Genomic DNA, 20,133 nt, shown 5'->3' with positions numbered 1-20,133 from the left:
TAGCGCCCGCAACTGGATATGCCCCAAAACACGACATGGACACATCACATTTTCAGAAAGAAAACAGAGCTGTTTTTTACAAAGTGCCTAGCTGTGGATTTTGGCCTCTAGCTCAGCCGGCACCTGGGGAAACCTAGCAAACCTGCGCATTTTTGAAAACTAGACACCTAGGGGAATCCAAGATGGTGTGGCTTGTGTGGCTCTGGCCAGGTTCTGTTACCCAGAATCCTTTGCAAACCTCAAAATTTGGCCAAAAAAACACTTTTTCCTGTAATTTCGGTGACAGAAAGTTCTGGAATCTGAGAGGAGCCACAAATTTCCTTCCACCCAGCGTTCCCCCAAGTCTCCCGATAAAAATGGTACCTCACTTGTGTGGGTAGGCCTAGCACCTGCGACAGCATATGCCACAAAACACAATGTGGACACATCACATTTTCAGAAAGAAAACAGAGCTGTTTTTTACAAAGTGCCTAACTGTGGATTTTGGCCTCTAGCTCAGCCGGCACCTTGGGAAACCTAGCAAACCTGTGCATTTTTTAAAACTAGACACCTAGGGGAATCCAAGATGGGGTGACTTGTGGGGCTTTGACCAGGTTCTGTTACCCAGAATCCTTTGGAAACCTCAAAATCCGGCCCAAAAAACACTTTTTCTTGTCATTTCGGTGACAGAAAGTTCTGGAATTTGAGAGGAGCCAAAAAATGTCCTTCCACCCAGCATTTCCACAAGTCACCCGATAAAATTGGTACCTCACTTGTGTGGGTAGGCCTAGCGCCCGCGACAGGATATGCCCCACAACACAACGTGGACACATCACATTTTCAGAAAGAAAACAGAGCTGTTTTTTACAAAGTGCCTAGCTGTGGATTTTGGCCTCTATCTCATCCGGCACCTGGGTAAACCTAGCAAACCTGCACATTTTTTAAAACTAGACACCTAGGGGAATCCAAGATGGGGTGACTTGTGGGGCTCGGACCAGGTTCTGTTACCCAGAATCCTTTGCAAACCTCAAAATTTGGCCAAAAAAACACCTTTTCCTGTCATTTCGGTGAAAGAAAGTTCTGGAATCTGAGAGGAGCCACAAATTTCCTTCCACCCAGCGTTTCCCCAAGTCTCCCGATAAAAATGGTACCTCACTTGTGTGGGTAGGCCTAGCTCCCGCGACAGGATATACCCCAAAACACAATGTGGACACATCACATTTTCAGAAAGAAAACAGAGCTGTTTTTTACAAAGTGCCTAGCTGTGGATTTTGGCCTCTACCTCAGCCGGCATCTGGGGAACCCTAGCAGACCTGCACATTTTTGAAAACTAGACACCTAGGGGAATCCAAGATGGGGTGACTTGTGGGGCTCTGACCAGGTTCTGTTACCAAGAATCCTTTGCAAACCTCAACATTTGGCCAAAAAACACTTTTTCCTGTCATTTCGGTGACAGAAAGTTCTTGAATCTGAGAGGAGCCACAAATTTCCTTCCACCCAGCGTTTCCTAAGTCTCCTGATAAAAATGGTACCTCACTTGTGTGGGTAGGCCTAGCACCCGCAACAGGATATGCCCCAAAACACGACGTAGACACATTACATTTTCAGAAAGAAAACAGAGCTGTTTTTTACAAAGTGCCTAGCTGTGGATTTTGGCTTCTAGCTCAGCCGGCACTTGGGGAAACCTAGCAAACCTGCGCATTTTTGAAAACTAGACACCTAGGGGAATCCAAGATGGGGTAGCTTGTGTGGCTCTGGCCAGGTTCTGTTACCCAGAATCCTTTGCAAACCTCAAAATTTGGCCCAAAAAAAACTTTTTCCTGTCATTTCGGTGAAAGAAAGTTCTGGAATCTGAGAGAAGCCACAAATTTCCTTCCACCCAGCGTTTCCCCAAGTCTCCCGATAAAAATGGTACCTCACTTGTGTGGGTAGGCCTAGAGCCCGCGACAGGATATGCCACAAAACACGACGTGGACACATCACATTTTCAGAAAGAAAACAGAGCTGTTTTTTACAAAGTGCCTAGCTGTGGATTTTGGCCTCTAGCTCAGCCGGCACCTGGGGAAACCTAGCAAACCTGCGCATTTTTGAAAACTAGACACCTAGGGGAATCCAAGATGGGGTGACTTGTGGGGCTCTGACCATGTTCTGTTACCCAGAATCCTTTTCAAACCTCAAAATTTGTCCAAAAAAACACCTTTTCCTGTCATTTTGGTGAAAGAAAGTTCTGGAATCTGAGAGGAGCCACAAATTTCCTTCCACCCAGCGTTTCCCCAAGTCTCCCGATAAAAATGGTACCTCACTTGTGTGGGTAGGCCTAGCGCCTGCGACAGGATATACCCCAAAACACAATGTGGACACATCACATTTTCAGAAAGAAAACAGAGCTGTTTTTTACAAAGTGCCTAGCTGTGGATTTTGGCCTCTAGCTCAGCCGGCACCTGGGGAAACCTAGCAAACCTGTGCATTTTTGAAAATTAGACACCTAGGGGAATCCAAGATGGGGTGACTTGTGGGGCTCTGACCAGGTTCTGTTACCCAGAATCCTTTGCAAACCTCAAAATATGGTTAAAAAAACACTTTTTCCTCAAATTTCGGTGACAGAAAGTTCTGGAAACTGAGAGGAGCCACACATTTCCTTTCACCCAGCGTTCCCCCAAGTCTCCCGATAAAAATGATACCTCACTTGTGTGGGTGGGCCAGGTGCCTGCAACAGAAAAAGGCCAAAAACTTGTAGAGATTGAGGGGATAGCACAGCGAGTTGATAAGCACATATTCTTCTTTTATACATCTTTAGGCGCTCAAAATGCCGGTGAGGGGCTTGCACTCACCGTAAAAAAGTCAGGAAGATTAAAACGAGGCACAGTAGTCCTCTTCCTGCCGAGACACATCGGGAAATAGAACTGGGATGAAATATAAGAACAGAAAGAGGGGTATATAGGTAAGTGTACAGCAGAAGTTTGGGAAACGCATCTTATGCAATTTAATGAAGAATGGAGCCTTATTGGAATGTTGGCTCCATTACTAGGTTATTGTGGAGACATTGGTACATAGTTTGCTGGATGGGTGGATGATGATTACATAGAAATTGAGGTCTTTCTAGAGAGGATACTAGAGTTACTTTAATTATTTGTATTTCAGTTGGTTCCTCAAGACATGAGGTTTGCGATGCCCATTATTTAGATTTATTTCGAAGAAAAAAAGGAGGTGACTGACTGTGGTTTAAAACAGGTCAGTAATGGCACTACAATACATTACATTTGCATTCCCTGAAACAATTGTTGATAAGCGAAAGGGGAGTAACAAAATTATTATTCCCCCCCCCCTTCTTTGTAGAGGATGATAGATGGGATATGAATATACGGACATAGAAGTGAACAAAGGTATATATTTATTAGATTCTCTTTCCTCACCATTATACAAGGAGGTTTTATTCTGGGTATCAAGCGGTCTATTTCCAAAAAAAAAAAAAGAAAAAAAAAAAGAGAAACTTTAGATATGAAGCGATCTAATGCCAACAAAAAAGAAATTCTTTTACACTTGGGCTTGCATGTTGCATGGCTGACTATTGCTGTGGCTGTAACAGACCTACTCTTGGAGACATGGGAAGTACTTTACACTATACTGTCGGACATTTTAAATAAACACTTTACCACTGAGGTTGTGTGGTGGTGGTTCTCTTCCTTTCCTCTGTAGTCTCTTGTTCAGATTCAAATCAAGAGAAATATTACAAATATGATGCAAATATATGAGTTTGTGTATTCAATTGACCAAAAAATTCATTTGTTTTTGTGTTTTGGAAAATGAAAGAACAAAACATTAGATGTATATATATTTTAATGTTTGTATATAATTGTATATATATATTTGTTGTGATTGATTGTCGTTTGTTGTGATTTTCTCAGCCTTGAAGAAGTCCAGTCAGCACGAAACACGTGTCGGCTGATGGCTTTTCATTCTTATTCTATATGTTGTGTTTATATGTATATATGTTTATGTGTACAATAAGACATTTTTTTTGTATTAAAATTTCTATGTGCATGGATATACTTTTTTTTGGTTAGCTTTACATTGGTATATGTCTTTGTCTTTGATTAGTTACTGTCTGTCTACACATTTCAGGAAAGGGAGACAATTTTATTAGCATTTTAGTTAGAATTCATTAGGATCTCTCATTCATCTCATTAAGATATTATATTATCTACAAAGTATAGACACTGTCTTGTTGGTGTGCCCCACTGAATTGTTTTTTCATTATTAGAACGGGTCTACTTACGTAAACCCGGTATTACACATCAAGGCAACGATGTGTGTCAGTGTATGAGCACCCATAAGTTTATTCTTACATTTAGAATGTGCATTTATTCCAAGTAATGAGTTGCCTTTTGTTGTTGAACATCTTTAGGCTGACTCTGCTTTAGGGACACACACAAGTGAGGTGTCATTTTACTTGGGAGACTGAGGGGAACGCTGGGGAGTAGGAATTTTGTGCTGGAGCGGTGATCGTACAAAGAAAAGTCAGGAAAATAAGCACAGTTTGAGGTTTGGAGAGGAGTCTGGGTAAGAAATGTTGGGGGATCCACACAAGCCACACCTCCCTGGACTCCTTGGGGTGTCTAGTTTTAAAAAATGTCTGGGTTTGGTATGTTTCCCTAGATGAAGGCCGCACCCCCTCCCCCCAAACACAGATAGATTTGTAATATATCATTTTGATGTGTCCACATAAGTCTGTGATGTGCCAAACACTAAAATTGTGAAAAGAAACGCACTTAGGTTATGTGAAAAAGACCCCTCACCCACCAATCAAGTTGGTGGCATGCTTCATCATCGGGGTCCCACCTGAGACACCTAGCGTGTCACAAGTGTGCTGCGACGCCTGATAACAGCGGAGCAGGTTTTGTCATTTTTAACCACACATACTGGTTGGATTTGGCACAAGGGTGAGGGATGGTTCAGCAGATCAAATTTTATTAACAAGAGATTTCACAAAAGTGAAATGCACTGTTAATAACTGAAAGGCCAAAAAACTGAACCAATGACTCACAGCTCATGAGCTGTAAAGCCACGGCAAGGCACCAACCGCTTTACAGTCCATTCCCACACCTTTCATACATGACATGCACAAGACCATTCACGCCGCCAGCCACGGGCCCAGCACATTACAACACTCGCATCGACAGACAGCGCCACTCAAGGGCCCATCACTTTCATACGCCCACATGCCTGATACAGCAATCACTCCAACTGATGTGTGTGGACTGGCGTTTGGCTGGCACCGCTAGCCAAGCGCCACCCCACGCACACCGCCAGCCAAGCACCACCCTACACACACCTCCAGCCAAGCACCACCCCACGCACACCGCCAGCTAAGCGCCACCCCACGCACACCACCAACCAAGCGCCACCCCATGCACACCACCAGCCAAGCTCCACCCCACGCACACCGCCAGCCAAGCGCCACCCCACACATACCATCCCTTTTTTTTGTTTTTAAACAACAAAGAAACCACTAATCATAAATAAGTACAAAACTACAATCACAAAAGCTCTAACTGAATACATGACTAATGCCAACCGTGAAACTGAACATATAAAAATATAAAACAGCAGTTTACGCTCACGGAATTTGCCAACAATTCTTCTGTGTGTGGTAGCTCCTGAAACAGCTACCCACACACAGCCCAGGCTTTGAAGGACAATCAGGGCAGTACATCCTCGTCTCCTTCCTGATACCTCTTCGAGGACAGACTCTACATCTCTTAGCAGGAATGTTTTTTTGGCCGTGGGAGGAATGTGCTCAGCAAAGTGACAATCTTTCAATCTAGCCAAATCCTCCACCACTGCTTCTCTAGGAACTCTTGCCTGTTCCAGCGCAACAAGGCTAGCTATGATAGACTCCTGAAATTTCACAAATGCCATCCTTGACTCTGGAGAACTATCCTTGCACACAAAAAAAGCATTAAAAGTTGCCAAGTGGAACAAGTGAACCGCTAATTTCTTATACCAAACATAAGACTTATGAGCAGCAGTGTAAGGTTCCAACCTCTGATCTACTCTATCCACACCACCCATGTGCTTATTATAGTCTAAGATGCACACAGGTTTGCGCACTTCAGCAACCTGACCCCAAACAGCCACAGGGGAAGTACTCTCATCATGGATGGTACTTAGCATGAATACATCCCTCTTGTCTACAAATTTCAGAGCTAGCAGCTCATCATTCCGCAAGGCACTGCACTGTCCCTTCTCAAGTTTTTTACAGACAAGCTCTCTTGGATAGCCTTTCCAATTAGAGCGGATTGTGCCACAAGCAACAGTGTCCACTCTGAACAACTCCTTGAACAACTGAACTCCAGTGCAGAAGTTATCTACATATAAATGGTGACCTTTGTTAAACAGTCGTCTACCAAGTTCCCACACAATTTTCTCACTAACTCCAAAAGTGGGTGGACAACCAGGGCGGTCAATATTGGAATCCCTACCAACGTAGACCCGGAAATTATAAACATATCCTGTACTACTTTCAGACAGCATATACAAATTAATTCCATGCCATGCACTCTTGCTAGGAATGTACTGCCTAAAAACCAAACGACTCTTGAACAGGACCAAAGACTCATCTACAGATATTTCTTTGCCTGGAACATAGATCTCTGAAAACTGATCTACCAAATGATCAAGGACAGGTCTAATATTAAAAAGACGGTCAGAATCAGGATGATCTTGTGGCAAGGCTAAAGCATTATCTACAAAATGCAACATCCGAAGAAGAAGCTCATACCGGTTACGACTCTTGATGGCAGGAAATATAGCAGTTTCCTTCAAGGGACTAGTAGACCAATATGAAGACAGCGATGGCTTCCTTATCAGCCCCATCAAAAAAGTTAAACCCAAAAACTTTTTCAACTCTTCCAGATTTGGGGGAATCCACCGGCTAGCTCTAGAGTGTGGCCTAAGTCTGGCAGCGTTGTCCCTCAAAAACTGCTCTGCATACAAATTAGTCTGCTCAACAATCTCTTCCAAAAATATATTGCCCATAAACAACTCAAAAAAGTTGACGGGCAAAAAGTTTTCCGTATTAACTCCCTGGAAAACCAGTAAATGAAGGAAACTGTGGCTGCTCTATGTTTGGTGCAACCCAGGTGTCAGGTCTTCCAATGGGAAGCCTTTCAGCTGCTGGCTTCTGCACCATCGGCACATCAGTGTCCTCCTCTAAAACAAGCCCTTCATCAGCACTGAGAGTGGCTTCATCATCAGACATCTCTGACAGTTTATTAACTGCCAGAATCTTGCACTTCCTCCTCTGCCTCCGATGCAGAGTCAGTCTCATATTCATGGTCAGAAGATGACTCAAAAAGCACACTAACAACCTGCTGAGCGGTCATCCTATGGCTAGCCATGATCCTTCCTACAAAAATTAACTGGACAAATACACCACCAACAACCAGCACTGTGTAAGATAAGTAACAAAGTGTAGCTTTATCACTAAGAGTTATAAACTCAAAAACTATACTGCTCACTTGCCTGAAAAAGCTTGACTCACCAGCAACTACTCTGCACAGCCACAGCAATCACCAACGATATCACACTAAAAAGATTAAAAAAAAGCAAATTAGACATAAGACAACACAATGATCATTGTGCATAAATCTAAGGACAATTTCACACACAATCCTGCATTCAGTACACCACCTACAAACATGTCATTCATGCATGGCAACAATACTCACTTGGAGTAAATTTATTTGCTTACCTAAAACATGCAACTACGCAAACCGCAGGACAACTACTGCCAAAACTGCAACAAGCCACAGCAAAGTCAGCAAAAGCTTTGAACTAGAACAAAAAGGAGAAAAACTGTTATTATCATAAAAGCAAATACTTTGCCAGTTGACAAACACCCCGCCACCAACCATTTTAAAATTTTCCCTCGTGTTTAGTGTTCTCTGCTTGGGGGAAGATGGGCCTAAAAAAATAGGCCAATCTGCCCCCAAGGGGGGCAGAAATGCCATAGAATATATTTCCCCCTTTGGGGGTGACCATTGCCCAAGAGGCCAACCCCCCCACACAAAGCACACACGTGATCCCTGGCACCAAGGGGGAGCAGAACTGCCCAATAGTGCTTTTTGGCCCTTGGGGGCGACCCTTGGCCAAGGGGGCACCCCGCAACACAAAAAAAAAAAGAAAGAAAAAAAAATCCCTTGCATCTTTATGGTTTCTGCCCCACCGGGGGACAGAAGGGCCCACAAAAAATAGGCCAATCTGCCCCCAAGGGGGGGCAGAAATCGCCCAGATTACATTGCCCCCTTTGGGTGGCGACCCTTGCCCAAGGGGCCACCCCCCACACAAAGCACACACACATACATTATCCCTGGTGCTATGGGGATTCTGCCCCCCGTGGCCTAAAAGGAAATTGGCCTATCTGCCCCCAAGGGGTGCAGAACTGCCCAATAATGCATTTGTGCCCATGGGGCCAACCCTTGCCCAAGGGGCCGCCCCTCAACACAAAAAAAAACCAACAATAAAATCCCTGGTGTCTAGTGGCTTTCTGCCCCCCTTGGGGGCAGATCGGCCTAAAAATAAGGTCAAACTGCCCCCAAGGGGGGCAGAAACAACGAAAAATACATTGGCCCCCTATGGGGAGCGACCCTTGCCCAAGGGGTCGCTCCCCCACACTAAAAACACACACACATAGACAAATCCCTGGTGTCTAGTGGGCATTCCTGCTGCCCGATCGCATCGCGATCGGGCAGCAGGAATGCTCAAAGAGGCATCGAGGGAAAGGAAAACCCTTTCCTTTCCCTCGAGGCCTCTTTCAGAGGCATCCCCCCCGCACAGAGGTGAAACACTCACCTCCTTCTTAGATGCGCTGGAAGCAAATGGCTTCCAGCGTGTCTTTCACCCTTTCATGATGTCAGCGCGCGATCGTGCGCCGACGTCATGGGGGGCGGGTGGAAGGGGAAGGGATTCCCCTTTCAGCCCTGGCCTGGGGGTGTGGTGGGGTGGCCCTCGGGGGAGCGCATGGACGTAACCATTACGTCCGTGGCGACTAATGGGTTAAAGAAACCAGATAGTACATATAGAATGACTGTTGATTACCAACAATTGGACAAGGCAGCCCACCATTGACAGCAGCAGTGCCCAACATCATTACCCTGGTTGTGAATTTGAGCAAAGAGGTGGGGGAATGGCATGCAGTGATAGACCTAGCAAATACGTTTATCTCTATTGATATTAATGAAGCCAGTCAGGATCAATTTGCCATGACCTTGGAAGACAGACAAAATACTTTTCAACATCTCCCAATGGGGTATGTGCACAGTCCTACTTTGTGTCATGGAATGATAGCCAGGGACCTAGCCAATTTCTCGGTGGGAGACACTCAACTTGCACATTACATTGATGATGTCATGATTACTGGAGACATAGAAGAAAAGGTCTCTGGGACACTGGAAAAGTTAATTGAGTACTTGTAACAGAGAGGATGGGCTACCAACCCCAAGAAAGTACAGGGTCCCACAAGAGAGGTCAAATTACTTGGAGTTATCTGGATGGGCCGGTAAAAAGGATACCACAGAAAGTGATTGATAGTACAGCAGTTAGAGGTCCCACAAAACAAAGACAGAGGCACAACGGTTCATTGGGTGAAGGATATTTGGAAGCAACACATTCCACACTTAGGATTGATACTGAGAACATTATACCAAGTAACTAGGAAGAAACGTGAATTCCAGTGGGGACCTGAGCAGCAAGAAGCTTTTGAGGGAGAAAAAGATGCAGTAAGGAATTACTTTGCACCAGGCCCTATCACAGAGGGAGATCCATTTGAGTTAGAAATGACAGTACAAAATGATTTGGCAGCATGGAGTCTGTGGCAGAGGCAAGGGAAGAAGAAAGCTCCACAGGGGTTCTTGTCCAGAAGAATGATACCTTCGATGAGCAAGTATACCCCAGTAAAGAAAGAATTAGAGAGGCATTTTGGGCACTAATAGAAACTGAGTGCATTACTGGAGACTAACCAATCATACTTAGAATATGGATTCCGCTGCTGCTCTGGGTAAGAGAAGGAGGAACAGGTGCTAGAGTACATAGGGCACAAGAGTCTACCATTCTGAAGTGGAAATGGTGTCTTCAGCAAAGGGCAAAACCCGGGTCGGCAGGAGTATCCAAGTTACAAGAGGATATGTTAGGGGCAGTGAACTGACAGAGAATAGCCCCTCCAGAAGAAACAGCTGAGACAGAGCCCTCTCCCTTCAAACTGCCCCCCCCTTTGAACAGCTCAGTGAGGAGGATCAGTGGAACGCACGGTTTACCAATGCAACAGCTCGATACCAGCAGGGCAAAAGGCAATGACTGGCAGTTGCATTACAGCCTGCTACAGAAACACTGCTGCTAAGAGGAGACAATTGTTCAAGACAGTTTGTGGAATTGCAAGGGGAAGCCACAGTGATTGAACAACCCCCTGCCAGAGAAAGAACATTTACATACACTGACATTTGGGACAATTATCAAGGACTGGTGAGCTGGGCACCGACTTTGAGCAGAGATGCATGGAAAATCAAAGGCACCCCCATCTGGGGTGGTGAGCATTTGTGGGAAGAAATGTGGAAGGAAAGGCAGGAGTGTGAGATTTACGTGGGCCATTTGGATGCTCACTGTTCATCAGACACTTTCCTTGCATCTCTGTTCAGCAACGAAGTGGATCAAATGACCAAAACATGATCAGTGGTCATTAATGACAAAGCTGAAATGGCCTTAGCAAACTCGGCTCGTGCAACCTTAGGGCATTTGCGATAGAATGGCATGTATGAATGGGCACAGCAGCGACAAATCCCAGTCAACAAAGAGCAAATGCAAAAATCTGTTGTAGGAGGCTGGCCTGGTTTGTAGTGGGTACCAAGGGGTACTTACACTCTGTACCAGGTCCAGTTATCCCTTATTAGTGTAGAAGAGGTGTTTCTAGCAGCTTAGGCTGATAGAAGGTAGCTATAGCAGAGCAGCTTAGGCTGAACTAGGAGACATGCAAAGCTCCTACTATACCACTTGTGTCATATGCACAATGTGATAAGAAAACACAATACACAGATATACTAAAAATAAAGGTACTTTATTTTTATGACAATATGCCAAAAGTATCTCAGTGAGTACCCTCAGTATGAGGATTCCAAATATACACAAGATATATGTACACAATACCAAAAATATGCAGTAATAGCAAAAGGAAGTAATGAAAGCAGTGTAAAGTTACAATAGATTGCAATAGGAGCACATAGGTATAGGGTCACCACAAACCATATAATCCAAAAGTGGAATGCGAACCACGAATGGACCCCAAACCTATGTGAGCTTGTAGAGGGTCGCTGGGAATGTAAGAAAACAGTGAGGGTTAGAAAAATAGCCCACTCCAAGACCCTGAAAAGTAGGTGTAAAGTGCACCTATATTCCCCAGAGAGCACAGAAGTCGTGATAGGGGAATTCTGCAAGGACGACCAACACCAGCAATGCAACCAAAGTGGATTTCCGGACCTGAGTACCTGTGGAACAAGGGGACCAAGTCCAAGAGTCGCGACAATGTCGAGAGAGGGCAGATGCCCAGGAAATGCCAGCTGAGGGTGCAAAGAAGCTGCCACTGGATGGTAGAAGCTGTGGATTCTGCAAGAACGAAGAGGGCTAGAGACTTCCCCTTTGGAGGATGGATGTCCCACATCGTGAAGAAGCTTGCAGAGGTGTTTCCACGCAGAAAGACCGCAAATAAGCCTTGCTAGCTGCAAAGGTCGTGGTTAGGGTTATTGGATGCTGCTGTGGCCCAGGAGGGACCAGGATGTAGCCACTTGGATGAGGAGACAGAGGGGGTGTCCAGCAAGTCAGGGAGCCCTCACAGAAGCTGGCAGCACCGGCAGACATACCAGAACGGGCACTTAGAAGAAGAGTGAACCGGAGTCCACGCGAAGTCACAAAAGGGAGTCCCACGACGCCAGAGGACAACTCAGAAGATTGTGCACTGCAGGTGAGAGTGCAGGGGCCCAGGCTTGGCTGTGCATAAAGGAAATCCTGGAAGAGTGCACAGGAGCCGGAGCAGCTGCAAATCACGCGGTACCCAACAATGCAGTCTAGCGTGGGGAGGCAAGGACTTACCTCCACCAAACTTGGACTGAAGAGTCACTGGACTGTGGGAGTCACTTGGACAGAGTTGCTGAGTTCCAGGGACCACGCTTGTTGTGCTGAGAGGGGACCCAGAGGACCGGTGATGCAGTCTTTTGTTGCCTGCGGTTGCAGGGGGAAGATTCCGTCGTCCCACGGGAGATTTCTTCAGAGCTCCTGGTGCAGAGAGGAGGCAGGCTACCCCCAGAGCATGCACCACCAGGAAACAGGCGAGAAAGTGGCTGGATCAGCGATACAAGGTTGCAGTAGTCGTTTTTGCTACTTTGTTGCGGTTTTGCAGGCGTCCTGAGCAGTCAGCGGTCGATCCTTTGGCAGAAGGTGAAGAGAGAGATGCAGAGGAACTCTGGTGAGCTCTTGCATTCGGTATCTGAAGAATTCCCCAAAGCAGAGACCCTAAATAGCCAGAAAAGGAGGTTTGGCTACCTAGGAAGGAGGATAGGCTAGTAACACAGGTAAGAGCCTATCAGAAGGAGTCTCTGACATCACCTGCTGGCCCTGGCCACTCAGAGCAGTCCAGTGTGCCAGCACACCTCTAAATCCAAGATGGCAGAGGTCTGTGGCACGCTGGAGGAGCTCTGGGCACCTCCCCTGGGAGGTGCAGGTCAGGGGAGTGGTCACTCCCCTTTCCTTTGTCCAGTTTCGCGCCAGAGCAGGGCTGGGGGATCCCTGAACCGTTGTAGACTGGCTTATGCAGATATGGGCACCATCTGTGCCCATCAAAGCATTTCCAGAGGCTGGGGGAGGCTACTCCTTCCCAGCCCTGACACCTTTTTCCAAAGGGAGAGGGTGTAACATCCTCTCTCTGAGGAAGTCCTTTGTTCTGCCTTCCTGGGCCAGGCCTGGCTGGACCCCAGGAGGGCAGAAACCTGTCTGAGGGGTTGGCAGCAGCTGCAGTGAAACCCCGGGAAAGGCAGTTTGGCAGTACCCGGGTCTGTGCTAGAGACTCAGGGGATCATTGAATTGTCTCCCCAATGCCAGAATGGCATTGGGGTGACAATTCCATGATCTTAGACATGTTACATGGCCATGTTCGGAGTTACCATTGTGACGCTATACATAGGTAGTGACCTATGTATAGTGCACGTGTGAAATGGTGTCCCTGCACTCACAAAGTCCGGGGAATTTGCCCTGAACGATGTGGGGGCACCTTGGCTAGTGCCAGGGTGCCCACACACTAAGTAACTTAGCACCCAACCTTCTCCAGGTGAAGGTTAGACATATAGGTGACTTATAAGTTACTTAAGTGCAGTGGTAAATGGCTGTGAAATAACGTGGACATTATTTCACCCAGGCTGCAGTGGCAGGCCTTTGTAAGAATTGTCAGAGCTCCCTATGGGTGGCAAAAGAAATGCTGCAGCCCATAGGGATCTCCTGGAACCCCAATACCCTGGGCACCTCTGTACCATATACTAGGGAATTATAAGGGTGTTCCAGTATGCCAATGTGAATTGGTGAAATTGGTCACTAGCCTGTTAGTGACAATTTAGAAAGCAGAGAGAGCATAACCACTGAGGTTCTGGTTAGCAGAGCCTCAGTGAGACAGTTAGACATCACACAGGGAACACATACAGGGCACACTTATGAGCATTGGGGCCCTTGCTGGCAGGGTCCCAGTGACACATACACTAAAACAACATATATACAGTGAAATATGGGGGTAACATGCCAGGCAAGATGGTACTTTCCTACATCTGTGAAGGAGTGTCTCACCTGTAATCAGATCAGACAGATGCCTTTGCACAAGAAACCAAGTAGACACATTAGAAGAGGAACTGCTGTTACCACAGTGTGGCAAATGGACTATATAGGATTACTGCCAAAGGAGGGAGGCAAGAGCTATGTGATGACTATGGTGGATACCTATTCTATCCTCATGCTAAGCATGACTTGTAAGTCTGTGGTTCAAAAGTCCACTTTGTGAGGGCCAGACAACCTGATTAAACACTATGGTGTACCTAAAGAAATTCAAACAGATAGGAGCACTCACTTTTCGAGGAAGGCTGTACAAGATTGTGCTCAGGAGCAGGGAGGTCAATGGATATTACATCTTAGCCATTACCCACAGGCAGCATACATGATTGAGAGATATATTGGGATGCTAAAAGTTAAAAAAGTTGTCAACTCACCAGAATTTGAACGGATGGAGTAGCAATCTGAATAGAGCACTGTTTGAATTGAACAATAGACCAGTAGGACAGCAGACTCCCTTTATCCAAATGACAGGGCAGGGTACTGAATCAACACGCACTACAATTGTTTGGAAGACAATTCCGGAGCTAGACATCCCTTACAGGCCACTCCAAGCAGTTTAGGACTGGACTTATTTGCCCTAGAGGGGGGAGAGATTCAAGTAGAACTAACAGCAACAATGCCCTTGGAAAAGGAGTTAAAGTACCAACAGGAACATATGGGAGGACTGACCTATGATCCAGTTTAGCTGTTAAAGGTGTATCAATGCTAGGAGGAGTTATTGATCCAGATTACAGGGTAGAGATCAAAGTAATGCGGCAAAACCAGGGAAATATTGCTGTCTCCTATCAAACAAACAACAGAATTGCACAGTTGATCTTTGAAAAAGAAAAGAACTGGACCCCCAGATATCACCCAAAGTGGGATGGGTGGATTTAGAAGCACTGAAAAGAAAGTATAGGTGCACAATCCAGGAAGAAAACCAGAAGCAGGAGAGAATTACGTATGTTGTGCTCTCGAGAAATTCTAATGTGCCTATATTAATACCAGCAGTGAGACTTACTCCTGGGTCATGAGCAATGAACCGCATACCAAAGTTGTGGGACCTGTACGCTCTGATGATCATCACTGTGGGGACTATATGGGTTCAATCAAATGTACGTGAAAATGCCACCTATGACCTCCAAGTCATTTGTGCGCGACATGCAACCAATATCACTGGTAATGAAGAAAAAGCCTCGCCTTGTAACATAACAGTGCCCAGAAGCAAGTGGATGGTAGCCAAAGTAACATCGTGGAAAGTAACGGAACAACAAATCCGACATGCTAATGGACTAAATGAATTACAAGGGACGCCTGGAACAGTGCAAGAATTCAATCCTGTCTTATATATGAAATGTAAATATTGTAATGTAATTGTGGACTTCGTGCCAGCATTTGTGTATCCATGTGAACAATATGAGTGTTGTAATGAGCGAAATATTTCAGCAGGGCACAATAGTGGAAATTACTATGCATAATGAGACAAAGGGAGCTCGAAGCTCCAAAACCTCCCGCATGGATGTATTATGTGGCTGAGCAATGTATGGTTAGCAACTTAGGCAACTTATCAATAGTTATATATAGAATAGGATGTAAAGAGGCTTTGCATGCAAGCATTTTATGTTACAGGTAAATATAACAAAAGAAAATATTTCACGCTATGACCCACAATGCACACATTGGATATCACAATTGTGCCCCTTGCCAAAGTTGCGAATTAGGAGGGATTTAGGATCTATAGTAGCTGGGATGACAGGAATAGGAGTATGGGTCCTGAATTATTTTGATATTGAAGCCATCAGAAATAAACTATCGTTCACAAGATATAGTACAGGAGAGGCCCTTAAGGTCATAACCCAGTGGGGCCACACTCATTATCAGGAAGTATGGAAAGTTCTCCAAAGTTTGTATTGAGATTGGCAATTGTACAATGTTACATCTGAACAGTTTTGGAAGGGCTTTCAAAGATGCACATCCCTAAGAGTGTCCAGTGTATATTATAGCAGAATATTGTAAATTAACAGTTTATAGAATTTAAAGTGGAGTGGGGGCAACTGCAAGGAGAATGCCGGAGACAGTTACAATTACCTAAGGAAATATGGGTAAAACCCATATAATTTCAATGTGAAAAAGAAATATGCTATGCTCGCTTTGATATAGCAAGAATTAATCATTCCCCAGATATATGGTGTTCCTTTGTATTACTCAGAATAACAAGAAAGGGATGGTGGGTACCACACACAAACAAGGCTTGGATTGGTCAAACTAACTGCACAGTGGACCCTACAAGATGTACAGAATGGCCAGAGAGGTGGGTATGTACCCCTAAGGGGAGAGCATTAGATTCATGTTTACAAACCATATCAGGAGAATGTGAGTGGTTACCCTACCTTATAAATCGCACAGATCTGTATCAGACAGGAACGAATACTAGCTGTTATGTCACCAACCACCCATTACTTATTAATGGATTTATGCAAACTACAGGAGAGCAGTGATGTGTATTCAAACCGTGACTAGCATTATTGATATAAGCACCCACATAATATACCAATCTACTAAATTTACTACAACAAATTTGTGTGCAAATTCAAGAATTGCTTGAATGTGAGTTTCCATTTAGTGTTAAGCTCACTAGATTAGACAATATGCACAAACTACTTTTGTTAAGTTTGATAAAACTGCAACATGTACTACAGACACAGCAATGCGCATGACTATTGATGCCAAATAGCTTATGCATATCGCTTTGTATATTCAACAACTAACTGAACATCATTGGAATGATATCTTCTTTGGCTGGGCACCAAGAGATACAAAGATTCTTAATCTAGTGTGCACCCCCTGAACTGGCTTTTCATTGCTTTTGCCATATCAGCTGTCATAATGTGCAAAATGTATGTACACACCAAGCAGCTTTATGTTAAAATGCAGATATTCAACACAGCACTCACAGGGCTGCCCTGCAATCTACCCGTAAGCACAACTAAATAATCTGTTTTTTTCACATATATTGACACTCATCAAAAGGGGTGGAGTGTGCAATATAGGATTAGCATGTGGGAGACATTGTGACACAGAAGGGTTAACTTAGATTAGGCAGTGTTGATGGGTGAAAATGCCCATGGAAAACACTTATCACAGTGATGGACTCCTAATGCTTGCTTTCAGTATTCCATAGGTGTAACCTTTGGTCAGAATAGTCTGTTTATTGTACCAGGTGCTGCTTTCAACATTCCTAAAACAGTGACATTTTTTCAGATGTTCAAGATGATCTGCTTATTGTATTAGGCTGCACCAAGAGTATGATGCTTGTTTTTACCTGAGACACAATTTTCTTCTTTGCTTCACTGAGCTGACTTTCGTAGAACTTGGGAACATGATGGAAGAGTACTAGAAAGAACAAAATTGTAAACACTGATAGTAACGCCCGAAGCTGAGAGAAGTGACTGGGGTACTGTTGAATATTACAAGTCAGCTTTTAGTGTATAAAAGACACAGGAGTCCAAGCATCAGGGAAGCTCGCAGATGTAGTCATCCAGGACTGCTGTCGTCCTGCAAGTCATCACCTCTGGGGCCGTCGCAGTCACCAGCAGCTGAAGAAGAGCAGACAGACAGAAGAAAAGAGAGACTGACTGGGCTTCCTGGCGGTGTGGAAAGTTACATCCCAAGGGGAGCTGATAGATCTGATTTTGCTACTTTCTTCCAATTAATACATTGTGATTGACTTCACTATGAGCACACTGTGCTATTTGATTCATGTCATCGATTTATGTGCCTATAATATTGTTTATTTAAAGTTCCAATGCAGTGGCTCTGTGTGTGGGTGTCACTCCTTACTGAGTGTCCTTATTAATTTGTATCTGATTATTAGCACTTAGATTGGTTGCCAGGAGCCAATCTAAGACACATAACAACAATAAATCAATAAACTGGTGTTCAGTCCGTGTTCTCTTTAACGTAAAAGCACTTTTATTATACACACACACACACACACACACACACACACACACACACACACACACATACACTACTAAATACTATGGATTAAGTTGCAAATATGTCAATCAGGCTGGTGGGAATACCTTTTGTGACACCCTTATGTGACATTACAACCTTAACCCCTAGTGTGTGTTGGACAGGAGGGGGCTGTCCAACGCCATGGTAAACATGTGCATCAGATGGCCTCCTGCCACCCTGGCACCCACCCATGTGGGAAGCGCTTGCGGTACCCCCGTTGGCTACACCTTATACCTCCCCACCAGGGATGGCAGTGGAAGGGCTTCCCCTCCCACTCCTGACCCCAGCAGAGATCTGGCAACATCAGTGTGCACCCCGCACACTGGCATCATCAGGCTGGTGGTGCTGGAAGCCATTTGCTTTCAGCGCTGGGAGGAGAAACAGGTAAGTTTTGTTCTCCTCAGAGGGATGGGGGGATTCAAAGAGGCACCATCGGGAAAGGACAGAGTTTTCCCTTTCTCTTGGTGTCTCTCTGAAATGTATTCCTGCTGCAGAATCGTGCATGTGGTTGCAATCATGTAGCAGAAATACCACTGGCCCACCAGATATTTTTGTTTTTGTTTGTTTGTGTGTATGTTTACATTTTGGGGAGCGTCCCCTTGGGCAAGGATCACTCCTTTTAGGGCACAGTTATTTTGGCCATTTCTGCCCCCTTTCGGGGCAGATCAGTCTCTTTTGTTAGGCCCATCGGCCCCAAAGGGGGCAGAAGCCCCTAGACACCAGGGATATTTTGTTTACGGCAGCCTTTATTCGGCTAAAAGCCATAAAAGGGAAATACAATCAAGCAATACAAAAAGCACATTATTCCAGCAACAATTAATATTCACTTAAATACTAAAATCAGACTGTCTGGATAATGGCCAATGTTAGTCCTAAAAGCAATAAATAACAATCAATTACAATATTACATTTTTATAAAACCCTTAAAATTTGCCTCCCGTGCCATCAGGCACTTATTTGCTTAACTAGGGGAGTACTATTTAATCAATTAAGTAAAAATAAATAAATAACTGGATCTAAAAGCTAGTTCCATAAGAGTCAAATGACAATTCTAAAAAACTTAAAAATCCTCCCGATAACTACGGTCCTTGTGCTAAGGGGCAAAATAATTTTATAATTCATGTTCTTCCCAAGCATTATCAATATCCCCTGGGCTAAATATATCCTTAGCTAAATGTATAACCAGAGTCCATTGGATTACAGAAGACGGCTCCCATTTATCATTTTGGGGACCGTAAATTAACTGTGGGGGTTTTGTCTGAGTTAAAGCGCCTAGAGCCTCAGGCCCGCCTTGTCTCTGATAAATGAAATTGCTAGTAAAAACCGTCTTAAACCAAAAACAACATATGGTATAGTACTAGATCTCAAGAATCTAGCTGCTTCATTATAATTCCTGATTCCAACGTTCCTGCAAATAGGTTGAATCCATTTCCTCCTTGGTTTATCATAAGCTTTGCAGTTTAAAAGTACATGATCCGTCGTTTCAGAAGTCTCCATATTACACAGCCCACAAGTCGCCTCATGTCTTCTCCCACTCAAGGGGCCCCATTTAGAAGTAAAAGCCCTAACCTGGAGAGTCCCATATCGGAACTTCATAAATAAAACTTTTGCTCGCCTAGGTTGGATAGTATCTATCCATTCTTCAGCTCTCGGTAATGGTTTGATATCCAGGAAACTTAAGGTTAGTCTACCTAGATCCTTGCTGTAGAGAGGGCTGTTTAGAGTGAAGTCCAAAAATACTTGTTTTAGTCGAATCTTAGATTGTGTTGTGAGTGTATGCGGTTCTTCCCAATAAAATTTCAGCCCTAGATTGTAAAAGCATTGCCTTATATAGTGGAGCCACGGAAGGGAGATGGCCTTGTCCAAGTCCATGATCTCGATTAGTGCTTGCCTATATTGGATCAATTCAGGGGTTGTCCAAAGTCTACACCAGTAAAGCAAGGGCCTCAGGGCTGCCAATTTACCTATTTGTTTCATGTTAATATCATAGGTTAGAGGAATCAGTGGAGTAGATGGAGGGAGACCCAGTACCCCCCTCATAAAATTATTTTCCTGGGTAACCAGTGGGGTTAGATTTGTAAATCCCCAGAGTTCGGCACCATATAAAGGAGCAGCCTGTGCTTTGCACCTATAGATCTCAAATACTGGTGAAACAATGCTAGATCTTGAACATTTGTAATTTTTACTAATCGCCATGGAACTATGAACTAAGGAGATAGCAGATTTATTGACGTGCGGTGC

The sequence above is a fragment of the Pleurodeles waltl genome, chromosome 4_1, assembly GCF_031143425.1.
Source record: "Pleurodeles waltl isolate 20211129_DDA chromosome 4_1, aPleWal1.hap1.20221129, whole genome shotgun sequence".
Taxonomy (NCBI): domain Eukaryota; kingdom Metazoa; phylum Chordata; class Amphibia; order Caudata; family Salamandridae; genus Pleurodeles; species Pleurodeles waltl.
Note: the sequence above shows the minus strand (reverse complement) of the source record.